Source organism: Coregonus clupeaformis, chromosome 26 (assembly GCF_020615455.1).
Source record: "Coregonus clupeaformis isolate EN_2021a chromosome 26, ASM2061545v1, whole genome shotgun sequence".
In the NCBI taxonomy this organism is placed as follows: Eukaryota; Metazoa; Chordata; class Actinopteri; order Salmoniformes; family Salmonidae; genus Coregonus; species Coregonus clupeaformis.
This window is the reverse complement of record NC_059217.1, coordinates 22,417,823-22,430,108: the sequence shown is the minus strand read 5'-3', so window position 1 is coordinate 22,430,108 and position 12,286 is coordinate 22,417,823. Positions and strand designations below refer to the sequence as shown.

Here is a 12,286-nt window from a genome sequence, read left to right as displayed (position 1 = left end):
TGAAGTGGAATAAAAAAAATAACTTGTAATTTTTTTCTTCTAATAAATAAATAACGGAAAACGGGTGCATATGTATTCACCCCCTTTGCTATGAAGCCCCTAAATAAGATCTGGTGCAACCAATTACCTTCAGAAGTCACATAATTAGTTAAATAAAGTCCACCTGTGTGCAATCTAAGTGTCACATGATCTGTCACATAATCTCAGTATGTATACACCTGTTCTGAAAGGCCCCAGAGTCTGCAACACCACCAAAACTCACGAATCAGGCAAGGAGGGCATTAATCAGAGAGGCAACAAAGACACCAAAGATAACCCTGAAGGAGCTGCAAAGCTCCACAGTGGAGATTGGAGTTTCTGTCCATAGGACCACTTTAAGCCGTACACTCCACAGAGCTGGGCTTTACGGAAGAGTGGCCAGAAAAAAGCCATTGCTTAAAGAAGAAAATTAACAAACACGTTTGGTGTTCGCCAAAAGGCATGTGGGAGACTCCCCAAACATATGGAAGAAGGTACTCTGGTCAGATGAGACTAAAATTGAGCTTTTTGGCCATCAAGGAAAACGATATGGGGATGTTTTTCATCAGCAGGGACTGGGAAACTGGTCAGAATTGAAGGAATGATGGATGGCGCTAAATACAGGGATATTCTTGAGGGAAACCTGTTTCATTCTTCCAGAGATTTGAGACTGGGAGGAGGTTCACCTTCCAGCAGGACAATGACCCTATGCATACTGCTAAAGCAACACTCAAGTGGTTTATGGGGAAACATTTAAATGTCTTGGAATGGCCTAGTCAAAGCCCAGACCTCAATCCAATTGAGAATCTGTGGTATGGCTTAAAGATTGCTGTACACCAGCGGAACCCATCCAACTTGAAGGAGCTGGAGCAGTTTTGCCTTGAAGAATGGGCAAAAATCCCAGTGGCTGGATGTTGCAAGCTTATAGAGACATACCCCAAGACACTTGCAGCTGTAATTGCTGCAAAAGGTGGCTCTACAAAGTATTGACTTTGGGGGGCGAATAGTTATGCACGCTCAAGTTTTCTGTTTTTTTGTCTTATTTCTTGTTTGTTTCAGCCCCAAAAATATTTTGCATCTTCAAAGTGGTAAACATGTTGTGTAAATCAAATGATACAAACCCCCAGAAAATCCGTTTTAATTTCAGGTGGTAAGTCAACAAAATAGGAAACATGCCAAGGGGGGTGAATACTTTCGCAAGCCACTGTAGCAGCATATGTTTTCTGTCTCTCTGATTCACTTTTTCTGTCTTCTCCCTTTCCTCACCCTAAGTCACAGCTGTGATCTGAATGAGTGGAAATTGGTCAATATTCCCCTCTTTTATATTTCTCTCTCCTTCTGATCAAATCAAATTGTATTTGTCACATGCGCCAAATACAACAGGTGTAGACCTTACAGTGAAATGATTACTTACAAGCACTTAACCAACAATGCAGTTGTAAGAAAAATAAGTGTTAAGTAAAAAATAGATAAGTAAAAAATATCCGGTACAGAGTCAATGTGCGGGGGCACAGGTTAGTCGAGGTAATTGAGGTAATATGTACATGTAGGTAGAGTTAAAGTGACTATGCATAGATAGTAAACAGAGAGTAGCAGCAGCGTAAAAGGGTGGAACAATGCACATTCTCTGTTTCTCTATGAGAAGCAGAGCCAGCAGTCTGAGTCTGTGGATTACACCAGTAATTGCCAGGTGCTGGGGAGAATAGTGGCTTTGCTCTGGCAGTAGACCAGCCAGAGGAGGTATGATACAGTATGATAACTCATAACACAGCCAGTATAGGGTATACAGTAGGGAAAAAAAGTATTTAGTCAGCCACCAATTGTGCAATTTCTCCCACTTAAGAAGATGAGAGAGGCCTGTAATTTTCATCATAGGTACACGTCAACTATGACAGACAAAATGAGAAAAAAATTCCAGAAAATCACATTGTAGGAATTTTAATGAATTTATTTGCAAATTATGGTGGAAATAAGTATTTGGTCAATAACAAAAGTTTCTCAATACTTTGTTATATACCCTTTGTTGGCAATGACACAGGTCAAACGTTTTCTGTAAGTCTTCACAAGGTTTTCACACACTGTTGCTGGTATTTTGGCCCATTCCTCCATGCAGATCTCCTCTAGAGCAGTGATGTTTTGGGGCTGTCGCTGGGCAACACAGACTTTCAACTCCCTCCAAAGATTTTCTATGGGGTTGAGATCTGGAGACTGGCTAGGCCACTCCAGGACCTTGAAATGCTTCTTACGAAGCCACTCCTTCGTTGCCCGGGCGGTGTGTTTGGGATCATTGTCATGCTGAAAGACCCAGCCACGTTTCATCTTCAATGCCCTTGCTGATGGAAGGAGGTTTTCACTCAAAATCTCACGATACATGGCCCCATTCATTCTTTCCTTTACACGGATCAGTCGTCCTGGTCCCTTTGCAGAAAAACAGCCCCAAACCCCATGCTTCACAGTAGGTATGGTGTTCTTTGGATGCAACTCAGCATTCTTTGTCCTCCAAACACGACGAGTTGAGTTTTTACCAAAAAGTTATATTTTGGTTTCATCTGACCATATGACATTCTCCCAATCCTCTTCTGGATCATCCAAATGCACTCTAGCAAACTTCAGACGGGCCTGGACATTTACTGGCTTAAGCAGGGGGACACGTCTGGCACTGCAGGATTTGAGTCCCTGGCGGCGTAGTGTGTTACTGATGGTAGGCTTTGTTACTTTGGTCCCAGCTCTCTGCAGGTCATTCACTAGGTCTCCCCGTGTGGTTCTGGGATTTTGTGATCATTTTGACCCCACAGGGTGAGATCTTGCATGGAGCCTCAGATCGAGGGAGATTATCAGTGGTCTTGTATGTCTTCCATTTCCTAAAAATTGCTCCCACAGTTGATTTCTTCAAACCAAGCTGCTTACCTATTGCAGATTCAGTCTTCCCAGCCTGGTGCAGGTCTACAATTTTGTTTCTGGTGTCCTTTGACAGCTCTTTGGTCTTGGCCATAGTGGAGTTTGGAGTGTGACTGTTTGAGGTTGTGGACAGGTGTCTTTTATACTGATAACAAGTTCAAACAGGTGCCATTAATACAGGTAACGAGTGGAGGACAGAGGAGCCTCTTAAAGAAGAAGTTACAGGTCTGTGAGAGCCAGAAATCTTGCTTGTTTGTAGGTGACCAAATACTTATTTTCCACCATAATTTTCAAATAAATTCATAAAAAATCCTACAATGTGATTTTCTGGATTTTTTTTCTCCATTTGTCTGTCATAGTTGACGTGTACCTATGATGAAAATTACAGGCCTCTCTCATCTTTTTAAGTGGGAGAACTTGCACGATTGGTGGCTGACTAAATACTTTTTTCCCCCACTGTACATCTGTCTTGCTTACTGTTTGTTAATACATGTAATTATGTACTTTCTGAATGTATCTTGATATGTCTCTAAGTAGGTGCTGATTGCAATGTGTGGCCAATTAAAGACTCTTTTAGCTGGGATTTATTGTAAGACTCAGTTCACACTTCACATAACACAGGGTCACTGGTCCTTTCAATCAAAAGCCTGTCTGTGTTTAATAGATCCCGTTGCGATGTCTGTGATGTGTTTCTCAACTCTGCAAAAAAAAACGATTAGTTACCGGAGTGTAACTCCAGTTCTATGAGTGGAGCGGAGCCCCATAGGGGAGCTCTGCTCCTATTGGTTTACCCACTGCCCTAAGGCAGCATCAGCCTGAGACAAAATTATGCACACACCTGCAGCCAATAGGAGTACAGGTGTCCCTATAAGAGGGGATGCCTCCCCTCAATCAGCCTCCCGAGATATTTATCTTCAGCGAGACTAGAGAGGGTCGGCAGGGCCTTAAGTCCTATGGGGCTCTGCTCCACTCATAGAACTGGAGTTACACTCCGGTAACTAATCGTTCTATATCATGGAGCTCCGCCCCATAGGGGAGCTCTGCTCCTATTGGTTCAAGGCGGAGCGTAGCGCTCCAAAATGTACTCCCTGCCGAGCCCAACACTTCCCATCTAAATGAAAAGGTCAGGCCTAGCAATGGCTGCAACCAATTCCCGCAGTACTGTAACCACTGTCACCCTACAAGTGTCACAATATACTGCGTCATCGGTTAAAAACCCGCCCCACCTAGTCCAATGGCAACACCAATGACTAGTGGGCAGATCACCAGAATACCGGCCATACTAATCTGTACTAGCAGATAGATGGTACCTCAATATCCTGTTACAATACTACCAACCACTAATGGAATGACACAAAGTGTCACTCTACATTGTGTACACTGTAGGCCGCCTCACTCAATCAATGGAACCCCAGAGATTAGTGGGCAGATCCCAGAACATGATTCATACTAATCTGAACAAGCAGATAGATGACGTCACATTCCGTCAAATTACCGGTCTAATAGCATCGTAACCAAGTTACTACTATTATCCCCCATCATTCCGCCTCACTCCAGTGACTCACTGGTGGGCAGATGAATACATGCCCTCTACTGTACTGAACCTGTCAGTCAGGAGTCATGCCAAAAATATGTCCTTCTATCAGAAGCGGACCTGATAGAGACCTTGTCTCCACAGTCCTGCATTCCTCTCCTCCTAGCTCAAAGTCTCCCTTCAGCCACGCTGAGTACAGACTGAGCCAAAGAGTTAGAAGACATATCCAAGAGATAGAAACGGATAAATGGAGACGGTGTTGACCATGACGCCGCTCTACATATATCCTCTACCCCTGTTCCTCTGAAAAGGGCAGTAGAAGCTGCTACTCCACGAGTGGAGTGAGCTCTGATACCCTGAGGCAGTTGTCGCCCCGCTGCCTCATAAGCTGTCTCAATGCCCTCACAAAGCCAATGAGACAGACGCTGTTTCGAAAGTGGTCTACCTAGTGCAGCAGCACCATGACACACAAACAGCTGAGGCGATGACCTAATCGCTGCTGTGCGCTCGACGTAACACGCCAAGGCGCGTACTGGGCACAGGCGATGGAGCCTTTCCTCACTCCTCTCTCTATGAGGAGGAGGAGAAAAAGCCCACAGCTCCACGGTCTGTGATCTATATGAACTCCTAATAACCTTCGGCACAAATGCCGGGTTAGGACGTAACACCGCTCTGCTCAGATTGCCATTAATGGCCAGGCAGTCGGGTCTCGTCGAAAGAGCACACAAATCACTAACACGCTTAGCCGTAGTCAAAGCGAGCAACAGTGCTGTCTTCATAGACAGCATCTTGAGGGGTATTTGATTCAATGGCTCGAATGGCGACTTACATAGCGCTTCGAGTACCAAAGCCAAATCCCACTGAGGAAGCGTGGCTCTAGGTGTTGGCCTAAGCCCCGCATTCCTAAAAGGAAACGTTTCACTAGAGGGTGGCTAAAGACATTGTCTCTGCCAAACCCCTCATGACAAGCTGAAATCGCCGCTGCAAACACCTTAATGGTGGCGGGCGATCGCTGCTTATCAAACATAAGCTGTAGGAAAGAGAGAATACTCTCAACCTGACAGCTCATGGGGTCTACACCTTGTGTGACACACCATTGTGAAAACACGTTCCATCTACTGGCATACATCTTAGAAGTGGAACTGGCACGTGAACCCTGTATGGTCCTGATCACTGCATCAGATAACCCACGGCGCTCTAGCCTGTCCCTCTCAGCAGCCAGGCCTTCAGTGGTTGGCCGATTATGGGCAACTGCCCTATCGTGCCCCCGCCTGAGACAACGCGTCCCCGTCGATGTGGAATTGGCCAAGGTGGCGCAATCAACATCTGACTCATCTCCGCAAACCAAGGAGCCCCTGGGCGATCGGGGGCTACCAGTATCACTGACAGCCCTCCTGACCTCACCCTGGCTAACAGTGGGAGAATGCAGGACAGCGGAGGGAATGCATACAGAAGAACTCTCGGCCACGGGTGGTGCGCAAAAGTGTCTCTTCCCAGTGGCGGTTCTTCCTGTTCCCTCAGAGAGAACCATAGGGGACATTGCGCGTTCACACGTGACGCGAATAGATCAATCTCAGCTCTACCGAACTGTTCCCAAATTTGGAGAACAATGTCCGGATGCAGACACCACTCATCGTCCCGAGGACCCCCTCTTGACATGAGGTCTGCTCCAAGTAGCCCGGAATGTGTGCTGCTCTCAATGAGCGAAGGTGCTCGTGAGCCCACAGCCACAATTCCTCTGCCGCCCGATGGAGAGCAGGAGACCTGACTCCTCCTTGGCGATTTATGTGAGCTACTGTTGTCCGGTTGTCTGACCAGACCAGCACATCGCGACCCCGAAGGGTAGACACGAAGTGGGTCAAAACCGAACCGAACCGTTTCCAACTCCAAGAGGTTGATGTGGCGACTCGAAAGAGGCCACACACCTCCTATCGCTTGGGTCTGACATGTCCCTCCCCATCCCGTCAGAGACGCATCTGTGAACACTGGGATGTAAGAGGACACTTTGCCTATCGGGACTCCGTGCGTGAGAACGCGCGGGTTTCTCCAATAGTTCAGATCTGCACTAAGCGAGAGGGGAACCACCACCAACCGATGACGTTGGCGCAATGGGTCTAGTCTTAGTTGGGCGAACCATCGCTGCATCCTGCGCATCTGCAGGAGTCCCAGCGGAACCACAGAGTGGGCTGACGACATGAGACCCAAAAGTGACATGATCGACAGCGCCGTCACCGTGTGATTCGGACGACACTTCCTCAGGGCTAGCAACAAGGCTACCCTTCGGGGGTCCGAAATTCGAGCCCTCATCATTACAGTGTCTAGCTGTATCCCCAGGTAGACAATCTGATGACTGGGCCAGGGCGCGCTCTTTTTCCAATTCACAGCGAACCCCAGACGTGTGAGATGAATCACTGTCTGTGTTGTGTGAGTGATCGCCAGCTCTGCTGACGGGGCGAGAACCAGTAGGTCGTCTAGGTAGGCTAGTAGCCGTATTCCCTGACGACGCAACGGTTCCAATGCCGCCTCCACACACTTGGAAAACGTGCGAGGTGCCAGGGCGTACCCAAATGGCATCCTCGTGTATTCGTACACCACCCCTTGAAAGGCGAATCGCAGAAACTTCCTGTGACGCGGCTGTACCGGCACATGAAAGTACGCGTCCTTTAGGTCTATGCTCGTACAAAAGTCTCCTTTCTGGACACATTCCAGCAGACGTTTTGTCGTTAGCATTCGAAAGGGCCGTTTGGTTACGCTCTCGTTGAGAATGCGTAAATCCAAAATTGGCCTCATTCCCCCCGTCTTTTTGGGCACCAGGAAGTAGGGCGAATATAGCCTTCTATATACGGCGTCTTGGTATCTTTCCTCCTTTCACCTCCTGTGCGTGTTCAGCTCTGCACCTCTGGTGGGCTGAATTACACTCAGTGTGGTGAGCATTGGCGCGTTCAGAAAGAAGTGGGGGCGCCGATACGCTGGGCACCTTCGTGACCGTGGTAATCGGGCCCTCCGTGAACGCAGCCTGGGTCTGAATCGCACTAACAGAGACCTTAGTCTGTGATAGTGCGCCGTCCCCAAATAGCGACTGCGTCATCATGTCAGAGTCTGACAGAGACTGCCGCCTGCTATGTGAAGCACTTCTTATACTTGAAGTGTTATGTGTACCTACTCTGAATGCCTGTTCAGCAACGCACCCCTGGTGGGCTGAACGGCGCTTAGAGTGGTAGGGGAGAGAGGGTGAGATTTGAATGCTCTCGGACGTATTATGTAAAAGGGGCTCTTTTTTGACAAAGTCAGGTGGAGCCAACTCTTTATTAAACACATCAACCAAAGCATTAATATCATCACCCATCCCTTCAACCGAAGGGTGGGGGGGAACAGTGGTCACGTTCGAGAATGACGTGTCCTCCATTCGCTCCCCCGCGTCCCGTCATGTGCGCCTCCTCTTGTGGCCTCCATTAGGGGCCCAGGTCGGCGCTCTCACCACCTCCCTCGCCGGCTGCAATGGGGCCACTGTGGCTGCTGGGGGGGCTGGGCCCGCTCTCCTGCCTCCTGCGGCCGCCGACTGGCGCCGGATACGCCGCCTCGCTGTAGAACCCTGTCTACTCTGGGGGGCGGAAGTGGATGGTCTATGTGAAGGTGCAGGGCCTAACCTCCCTGCCAGTGGCAGGTGTCTGGCCAGCTGCTTCTTCTCCTCGTCCAGTTTTGAAAACCTCTCAGGCGACTCCGAAGAGCCCGTCGTCAGAGAGGGGGACGTTCAAAAGGGACGTCCTGTCTGCTTCTTTCATGGTTGTCAGGGACAACCAGAGGTGTCGCTCCGCGACCACCGAAGTGGCCATGGACCTCCCCGAGCAGACGGCCGATTCCTGTGTTAGGTGCAGGATGGCCCAGGAATCCTAGACGCCTCCTCCACCTCCTCTGGTTCCAGCTCTGTCTTACCCGTGGTTAAACGGGACAGAGCGGCTGCCAAGAGGGCAATGTTATTAGCTGCTGCTACAGCTTGGGCTCCCAAATTGAAGGACTTCTCTAACAGCTGTGCTGTGAGACGGTCCTTCTGAGATGGCAATGTGGCCTTCTTGGAAGAGGGCCAGGGACTCGAACCCGGTACAAGATACACCGCCATGGCGCTCTCTAACCTGGGGATTCCCTTAGCTTGGCCCTGGAACCTTTCCTCCACTCTAGTGAATGGGAGGTACGATTTAGCCGGCGAACGCGCCGCTAAAGGTGCCTCCCATGAGCCCTCGACGTATTTCGCCAATGAAGGCATGGCTGGAGCTAGTGGCTCTGCCGCTCTTCTTGGCCTGGAATAAGGGCCGCCCTCCATTAAATCAACCTCCGGTGCGGAGAGAATAGGGGGCAGTGGTATTTCCAGCCGTCTAGTAGCTCTCTCAATGAGACCAGGAAAGTCCGTTCTCAGAGACGCTGCGGCGAAGGACAGGGCTTCTGATTTCTCAGAGCCCGTGTCGTCATCGCCATAGGAACTACAAGCCCTCTCGCTAACCAAAGGAAAGGGGGGCTTGAATGTATGAGGGACGGGGTCTGACTGTTCCATAGGAATGTCTGCCTCCTCCTCATAGTCCCCATCATCCCCTGAGTCTGCGCCGTCAGATGACGCCTCTGAAGCAGAGGCTAGTATCGACAGCACGTCCTCTAGGGGGATATCCTCCCTAAAAAACGCCCAGCACTGCTTCCTCTCCTTTGTAGAAAGGAGGGCGCAGGAGGCGCAGTTAGGGGGACATCAGACGCCCTCTTTGGCATGCTGGGACCCTAAACACACGAAACATAAGTCGTGGGAGTCGCCGGCCGCCATGGAGGAGCATCTGCATTGAGCTCTGAAAAGAGCTTTTGGGGGTGGAAAAATCTCCTGGTGTGCTCATTGCTGGACGACGTCGATGACTGGAATTCGACGGCGTTTTCGTCCTGAGTCTTCTCTTCGTCTCTTCTTGGCTTCTTCAGTCTAGTCCAGTCGCTGAAGATAAAGGGAGGCTGATTGAGGGGAGGCATCCCCTCTTATAGGGACACCTGTACTCCTATTGGCTGCAGGTGTGTGCATAATTTTGTCTTAGGCTGATGCTGCCTTAGGGCAGTGGGTAAACCAATAGGAGCAGAGCTCCCCTATGGGGCGGAGCTCCACGATATAGAACATGGAGGGGTTGAGAAGGCTGATCTGATCACCACTTAACGGTTACTTTACAGGGCATTATGGCCACTAGCGCCTCCCCTCTTTCATTTGCAAGGGAATCTAATTTATCCACAGCATTAGTTACCGTTCTCTCCCTCTCTCCCCCACTGGCCCATCAGCTGCAGGAGTCAAGGTTGATTTGGCTCAGTGGCACAGGGCCGCCGTGCACCAAGCTGAGTTATCGACACCCAGACCCTCAGACTGGTCTGTAGATCTATGCTAATTAACTTGAGGGTAATTGATACTGCACCTCGTGCCCCTGCCCTCAGTGACACGACAGGGGGGTAATCGTTTTGCCATTGGCTAGCCTTTGATGGATCACCAGCCTTCTGTACAGCCCTACCAGGAGGCCTCAGAGTGAGAGAGCTACAGGCTTAGCTAACATTCTGTAGCAAACATGCAATTTAAGTGAGTTATAGTAACAGTTCACATATGGAGAAACAGAATAATTAAGTCCATACAAGAAGTCGCCATAGATTCATCAAAAGCCACAAAAACTCTTTGAAGGTTGTATTCATTTCTGGGAGCAAACAGTGAGCAAAATAAGAACTACAAAAAAGGTATCTTGACTGTCCAAACTACTCTGCAGTAACTAGAGAGGCCCATCACATGAAAGAAAACCCCAGCAAGACCAAGAGTCAAAGGCTAAACCCACAGCACACCAAGACACCTTCTGGAAGTCTGTCGGCACGCGACTCCACACGCTAACAATCACACCTCTGTTTACACAGCTAGGCCTCACATCCACATCCAGGATCACTTCGTCCTTGACCAGACCAGTTCTTTTTCTCTCTTTCTTTTCCGCTGTCGTCGATCTGGAATGCGGCCAGAGGTGCTAGGGAAATAACAGGCCAGGCTCTACTGATCTGTATCAGGCTTTCCAGACGCCCTGTGGCGAGGCCCATGACAAAACTACCCTTCAGTGATTAGAAAAGGCCATTATATGATTAAATAAAAAGTTATCTTCCACCGGGACATTGTATTACGTTATATTATAGTACAGCAACAGAGTACTAGCTAGTAAGTCTGGTAGTACACCATTACTATGTTGTCAACTAACGTGAATTCAACATGAAAATTCCCTTACGTTTATGACTCTTTGCAAATCCAATCAGTTTTCCACGTTGATTCAATTACATGTTTTGGTTGAAATGACATGGAAACAACATTGATTCCATCAGTTTTGCCCAGTGGGCCTGGATTTAAACAGGAGTCTGTGACCTGATGTCCTAATAAAGACCAGTGGAAGTAGGGTTTTAATGGGTGTGTCTCAGAGACAAATTGCTTTTTGCATGTCAATCTAGACTCTACAGTACTCAGTGCTTCTACCATGTGCTATATCAACAGGGGGCACAGCAGTCTGAAACTGTCTGCGCTAAAGATGCCAAGACGGCTTTAACATTTAACCTTACCTTTCGAGGAAAACCCATTAGAGGCCATTTTAGTTCCAATCCATCTGGAGCAACACTTTATTTGTATGTTTTCATGACCTTTTGTAGCTGTCTATCTCTGTGGAAGAGGGTAACTGCGTCTCTACACAACCTGCATATTTCATGAGACTGAGTGAGTGGGCTAGCGATGACCAGGCCCCTGTTTTTATATGTGCGTATGTAATAATATAAAATATAATTTGGTCGGTATTTATATTTGTCCTATTTCACACATGTACAAGTGTGCATTAAACACATACAGTATATGTTTTTTGCATATCCCAACTCCCCCTGAGACAGCCTCGGAGAGTGGGGTCACATTCAGCCATTATTAATAGTGACCCTGGAGCAATTAGGGTTAAGTGACTTGCTCAAGGGCACATTGCAGATTTTTCACATTGTCAGCTCAGGGATTCAAACTAGCAACCTTTCAGTTACTGGCCCAACACCCTAACTGCTAGGCTACCTGCTGCCGTGCCGTGCCGTGCCGTGTGTGGGTGTGTATGTGTGACTACAAATGACCATACAGAATTAATCTTACAGCTACAGACATTAAGATGCTTGCCTCTTTGCGTGAGGCGGAGATATGTGAGTGTAGGATGGTCTCATCACTCCTTTCCCCGGTGGAGTAATAGCAACTGTCTCTCTATCTGACTCCAGGTAATTAGCGTCAATGTTTTGTCAAGTCCACACACTGTGCAACACTACTGGTTTGCCGTAGGGGTGCTGCTTCAATTAGAATAATTAAGCATCAATGTTCTCCTCTCCAGCAGTATGGCAAGGCCCAGGATGGGGCCGGATGAGGGCTTCCAGGAGGGGGTACAGGGGAGGTACAGGAAGTTCCAATAGGGAGGTATGGAGGGGGACCTGATGTTTAAGAGGTGTAGTAGTGATAGGTCTTTGAAGGAGCATGGAGGCTCAGCAGTGCAGCTCCATGGTTATAGCGTAGCTTAGCTCTCCTGCTGACAGAGCGGGGAGAGTGTCAATCCATCAGCCTTCTAATCTGACAGAGGGAGATGCAGAACACCAGCCCATTCTACACACACCTCGCCTTGCCTCGCTCACACTGATTCTACACACAGCCTAACAGCTGCTCTACTGCACAGTCCGTGAGCAGGGGAAACCAATAGAGAGAGAAAGTGTACGTGTGTATACTACTAATGTGTGTGTGTGTGTGTGTGTGTGTGTGTGTGTGTGTGTGTGTGTGTGTGTGTGTGTGTGTGTGTGTGT

The 12,286-nt window shown here is 48.6% G+C and overlaps 1 protein-coding gene across 1 annotated transcript in view; it reads right to left on the bottom strand.

The window, feature by feature from the left end:
• Positions 1-12,286, bottom strand: part of LOC121540266 (ephrin type-B receptor 1) — a 244,071-nt gene that overhangs the window by 78,954 nt on the left and 152,831 nt on the right. The gene's annotated exons all lie outside the window — the stretch shown is intronic.